Genomic DNA, 6401 nt, shown 5'->3' with positions numbered 1-6401 from the left:
CTAGTAAATTAGACAAAGTACATGAAGTATAACAAGTTACGCTTATAACATTGGGTATATAATTGTTATGTTAAGAAAAATACGCATAAAAATGATTATTTAATAAAAAATTAATTAATTATGTAATACAATACTGCTTTGGAATTGAAATTCACTTATAAAGCGAGGAGAACGTATAAATATAAAGATTTAGTGAATTCCCCTAGATCTAGTGACTTGGACAAAATGTACAAGTCACGTCGAGTTGCCTATCTATGTCATACTCAATGATTGTACAAAAGTTTGGATACGGAGTTCGCTCGCAATACATAGATGGCGCGTCGATGTCCGTTTGTTACATTTACTATTCCCGAGAGAAAGAATTCATTTGGGAGAGAGTTTATAACCTCAACTCTTGCATGTCACTTTAACGATGCAACAAATCAAGGATACACATTTAAATAATTATATCATCTCAACAGCACACAATTGGTGCAGTGCAAGGTAATATTACTCAATCATCAATAATGATGGCAACAATAGTCAAAATTCAGAATTAATGTATATATGTTAAACTATATTAGGTTAATACTAATATATTAGCACTGTTGGACAGAACACTCTCCCAGAATTTATCACACATCAAATGCAACAACAAGGAGAATGCTCCAACCACACAGAATGCAACCAACGCGTATAACCTTACAAAGGCAAATTGCATTGCACTATCGCATCACAGATGTCAAGGGCAATCATTAATTGTACAGTCATAAATGAATCCTCATAAACAAGGTATGAACTAAACAATATAATCAACTAAAGATATTACAATATATTGTAGGTCCGTTAATTATTATAGCCGATTATCACCAGTATAACTTGGGGTTAATATAGTCACGCAGCCCATCATCCGTGATTCAATCATTAAGTAGATAATTTATTATTTGTATGTTTCAGGTACACAAACAGGAGACTAATAATATTGGTAAAGTTATTAGATATCAACGTCAAATATCACAGGTGAGGAACTGAGACGCAGCCCAGTGTATTATGGTAAATGAATTATTTAAGACCAAATGTCTTCAAGGCTATTTTAATGTCATTTTAAGTATTTAGGTTGATAATATTTGGCATAAGTGTCTATAATTGATGTGTAGTTATATAAATTCCACTATCACATCACAAATTACTTATTAATTGTGTGTTTCAGACACTCAAGCGGAGGACTAACAATATGACAAGGTCATTAGATATCAAAAACGAGTCTCCACGGTAAGACACTACAGCACAGATCTATTTAGTGTTACTTATTCAAAATTCAATATTTTAGCACTGTAAATTTTACACTATCATTTAATATTTAAATATTGTCTATAATGTTAGTAGATATACTATTTAGAGTCAATATAACTTCTAAGCTGTTTAATATTAATTTAGGTATTTAAATTAATAGTAACTAGTACAAACCATTATTGGTAGATAACTGTATAGAATTCTACTTATCGTAGCACAAATCCCTAACTATTTGTACTTTTTAGGAGCACGGGCAAGGGCCAGTATCCAATGAGGATGTCGCTTATCAAAAAGTCAGGATATCGCAAGAATAGCACTAGAGCGTAAGTCTAGTTACAAAAATCTCCAACTCAAAGTCAGTATACTAACACTACAAATCTATCAATATCAATTGATATTCAGGTATTGCATTGTTATATTATGACAAATAAATTATTTAAAGCCAGACACTCTCGGCTATTTAAATGTCAATTTAAGTACTTAGGTTAATAAGGTTAATAATGTCTAACACAGTTATTTATTAATATGTGATTATATATAAAAGTTTTGCTTATCATAACAGTTCACATACTATTTTCGTGTTTCAGATATACAGATAAAGGACCAGTAGTACTGGTAAATCCAACAATTAGTCAGATTACCACGTGTAAGACATTAGAACGTAAGTCTAGTTAATTGAAGAGTGTTATTACTCAGTTCGATATTTAATCACTACGGCCTCTTAATATCAATTAACATTAGATATTGACTATTATGTTGAAATAGTTATCAAAAACCAAACACCTTTTGAGCTATTTAATATCAATTCAATATTCAAATAATTAATAAAGTCTAGAACAGCAATTCATTTCACCGCACACCTAGTTGCACTTATGTATACTCAATTAAGAAATATTGTCAATACGCGCATCTAGTCACAATTCAGAGTTATTACAAGAGAAATTTGTATTGTATAAATTACACAATATACTGCATAAAAGTCTATTGACAAAGTGTCAAATATCAAATATTTACTCCTTTTTCAGATAGAACCGAGAGAATGCAGTAATAGAAACCATCAATGGGTTCAAACATTAGATGAATTCAAGTCACTATAATATGGATGCAAAATACATCCAATATTCCAAAAGCATTACTAATGTAAGAGTTTATACTTAATTATTATTAGCAATAGTCAAGTATTATTATATCATTTACAACTAAAAATGTCAGTTGTATAAGTGAATGACTATAGAATTGATTCTCACATCACATACTACTTTATCAAATCAAAATATATACTCTAAGCACTATAGGCTTAATAAAATGTCAGTTCACTGTGAGACAACCACTTAATGATTAATTATCACTGAGATAGCTTGTGGCGGTTAATGCCACACAATCACAGCTTTATTATATGATAAAATGTTATCAAATAAGTCATTTATTATATTTATATGTTTCAATACGCGTATTCCACATCACTATATGAACAATCAGATAATTGATTGCTGTGTGTAATAAATGTATCTTTACTCATAGAATACTATTTACTTCAAGATAAGCTATTTCAAATATTATTAATAATAACTAAGATGACTTGAATTAATATCGTAAAATAATTAGTGTTTAGTAACATAAGAAATAATTGTTCCACTTGCAAATTCAATGCTATTTAGTAATATCCGGTTATCATTAATACTTTAAACTCAGTTTTAGATTAATTAAGAAAATTATGAACTTAAACATTACTAGTCAATGTTATTGTAAGAACAGTTAATAACTGTCAATATTTAATATAATATAAAGTTACACAGCGAAACACATATGATAATTATTGAAGTATCACATGTCAGTTACTTATATGTATCCATGCATTTGTACAGGCACAACAGTGTATGAAATGTCGACAACCGGCTAAAGGCACACAAGAAATTGAGGCACCAAGTACAAGTATAAGGAATACAGCACCGTAGTACCCCGCACGTGACAATAATGTAAGAGTTTTAGTGTCAGTCCATGATTATTTATAGAAATAGAATTTAACTTATATTAGATAATAATATATAGAACTTAACGTCTCAGTTAACGAATTTACAATTTAATCCAAATTTATAATATTATTAAAGAATTAAAACAAAATGTTTAACTGATTATTTATAAATCTATCACATAACTTGTTTCTATTCATTATCCATGTGTGAGTATTTATCAATAAGTCAATTATATGATTATTATTATGGGTTTACAGAGCTATCCTCAAGTGACTCTGCATGCCCATATATAAACTTTAAAAACAACCACGCAGACATATATGTAGACACTTATCTTTTGCAGATCATCGGATGTATGAAGAAATATCTTCACATGAACAACCAGTAGCCTCCAGAAGGCTTCATACACCATATGGCACCTCCAAGGGAGACCAGGATGATGAGGCCACGTTATAATGCCAAAAGATGAGATATTCACTCAGTTACATACCACCATTTAACAATTGATTGCACACATTATATGTCGTATTTAGTATGTCAGTCATAATTATTAACGCTAGGCGAGTTGTATTCGCGCACTTTCACCGATTTATCAAATAACACAATTAATAGATTAAAAACTTATATAATTTGAAATCAGATATTTATTTATTATCTCAAAAGTATAGAAAGTGTATTATTAATTACAGTCTTGTAAATTGTAGCTAATTGCTATATAAGACCTATAAGAGTATTAATAATCAAAATATTGTAGATTGCCTATTCGGACAAAAGATGCACTTAACTTATAGCATTAGAACTAGATTATTCACTAAGTAGACAAATAAGTCATTTATTCAGAATACATATATGTGGATGTCTATATTTATAGAACCACAATCTATGATGAATACTTATTCGAATCACTATATATTTATCTCAGAAATATAAACAATCATAAAATTTATATATAAGTATATATATATACAGTTCCATATATCAATATAATTCCTACAGAAGGTTATTTGTTACACAGAGTCATAAGGAGGATAAAGTATATATGTAATACAACCATCCACCAAGGCTCCGATGCTCTTCGAATGAGGAATCCTCCTCAATTATTGCATATGTTATCTTCAAAGGAATTTGAAGTCAAGATCACTTAATTAAAGGCTCATCAAAATGTGTGAGTATAAAAAATTCACAATCATTGTATACTATATTAAATGTATATATATATATTCCATTTAGTTAATATCTATTAGTAGGCACTAAAACTACTGCTAAATTACTACGTATTTATTTCAGAGAAACGATCAAAACATGATTTAATAAGAACAGCCACATGAAGAGCACTGAAATCTCATAACATATAGTGTATACTATATATATAGAAGAACCTGCACCGATGTTTGTACACCTCCTATATATTAGCATTAACAGCCAACCTATTTACTTATTATATAGATCTTAAATGAGACCAACTAACAATATTATTTCTTCTATTAGATAAATGAAGAAGGCAATCACTACATCACAAAGAAAGTGTAGCAGCAATATACGTACAAATCATTGCAGAGTATTGTCCAATATGAAGAGACACTGCAGAATATTGTCTAGTATGGAAAGACACTAGGCCCCAACTAATTTACTCGTATTGAGAAGTTCCAGTAGGTTTCTCACTTAAGTCTAGTTATAATATATTCTATATTGTCAATTAGTCGAGTAAGACACCGTATATTACATGAGACTTATATTGTATTAACTATTTAATACGTTCATAAAGCACATAACATCTAAATTTATCTGTACTACTAATTTATTAATATCCAATTCATTTAAATTATAATGTCCATTAAATTCAATCAATATAAACAGTTTGAGTGAATTTCCTTTATAAGTTCAACTTAATTTAATTAATACAGCATATATTTAAGTATCTATTAATCAATTGGTTAAGTCACTATATAACAGCACTTAGTCAATTAATATTGAATACACTGTTTGTTTATTTAGGTTGCTACTTAATAACTAATTATCAAATATTGTATATATCAATCAGTAGATATCCAACTTGTATCAGTTATAATAACTGCCAGTATTACTTACTTGTGAAATAACTTCAATAGGCTTTGACAACTCAGTCTATTTTAATTATACAATGAGTGTATATGCACTATCATTTGTTAATCAATTAATTAATTAAATCTCTGTACAGTACTTATAATTTTGGTATCATTCACCAGTTATACAATTTATTGAAATTATTACCTAATGACTTAGATAACCAATGTTAATTATTAGTTAGTCAGTGACTATCTGAAATCTAATTTATTAATAATATTTTAATAGATCATTTATTGTATGACTCAAAAATACGCGGCTTATCACCTTCAGCCAATTATAGCTTGCCAGCAAGCAGCAAGCAAGTTGCCAACCCACCTGAGCACGCGCGCACTGCGCAGATCATATGCGCCGTATGATTCCAACGCCACGTGTTAATTTTATTACTTCCTTAAACTAAGTCTGATTAATTAATTAATATAGTCTATATATACACTAAGCTATTGTAATTATAGGAACATTGTTAACAAGTCAAAGAAAAATGTTATTATCTCTAACAATCAATTTGGAATAGCACATTTCAAACGGCCATAGCCATAAATAACCAGGCCAATAGTATGCCGCCAACAAATGTAGAGGCAATGTAGCCAACTCAGAATTGAACACGCGAGCGCATTAATCTAGTTAGAAAATTTGTTGATTTTCTAAAGCTAATTTAACAATAACTGAAATGATTTCAACAATTGTCAATCACAAACTAACCTCTTGCCGTCATTAGGAACTTATATAAAATATTCACTTTACCGTGAAAAATCCAGACTGGGCTGTTGGAGACTCCAAAAATTTTTGACAGATTTGCCCCTAGTGCAACAAGGATAGCAATAGTCCGAGATTTTAGCTGCCTTTTATTATTAAACTAGCAGGTTTCCACTATCAGAATTTCACTGATCGTTGACAAATAACAGCAACAATACATTAAAAATGTATTCACATGTAGGAAAAGTATGTATCACCTCAAAAATAAACTTTTACTCCAGATCCATAGGAGTAAGAAAGACAGCGACAGTCAGAGTTGAAAACAACTGATTTAAACAGAATTATGCAACTCTGACA

At 29.8% G+C, this 6401-nt stretch overlaps 1 long non-coding RNA gene across 3 annotated transcripts; it reads left to right on the top strand.

Moving 5' to 3' along the window:
* Positions 1 to 703: 703 nt before the first annotated feature.
* On the top strand, positions 704 to 5025 carry LOC114935906 (uncharacterized). Of its 3 annotated transcripts, none has more exons than XR_014924857.1 (10): positions 704 to 771; positions 937 to 999; positions 1190 to 1251; positions 1518 to 1595; positions 1860 to 1933; positions 2302 to 2412; positions 3138 to 3248; positions 3589 to 4410; positions 4533 to 4634; positions 4734 to 5025. It is a non-coding gene; the product is annotated as an uncharacterized LOC114935906 (long non-coding RNA). The 3 variants fall into 3 exon arrangements; XR_014924856.1 differs by having other exon boundaries at positions 937 to 1032; XR_014924858.1 differs by lacking the exons at positions 3138 to 3248; positions 3589 to 4410; positions 4533 to 4634; positions 4734 to 5025 and having other exon boundaries at positions 937 to 1032; positions 2298 to 2402.
* The last annotated feature ends 1376 nt before the right edge of the window (positions 5026 to 6401 follow it).

This window comes from Nylanderia fulva, unplaced genomic scaffold (genome assembly GCF_048542155.1).
Source record: "Nylanderia fulva isolate GAGA-0341 unplaced genomic scaffold, ASM4854215v1 Scaffold256, whole genome shotgun sequence".
In the NCBI taxonomy this organism is placed as follows: Eukaryota; Metazoa; Arthropoda; class Insecta; order Hymenoptera; family Formicidae; genus Nylanderia; species Nylanderia fulva.
Note: the sequence above shows the minus strand (reverse complement) of the source record. Positions and strands in the feature narration are given on the sequence as shown.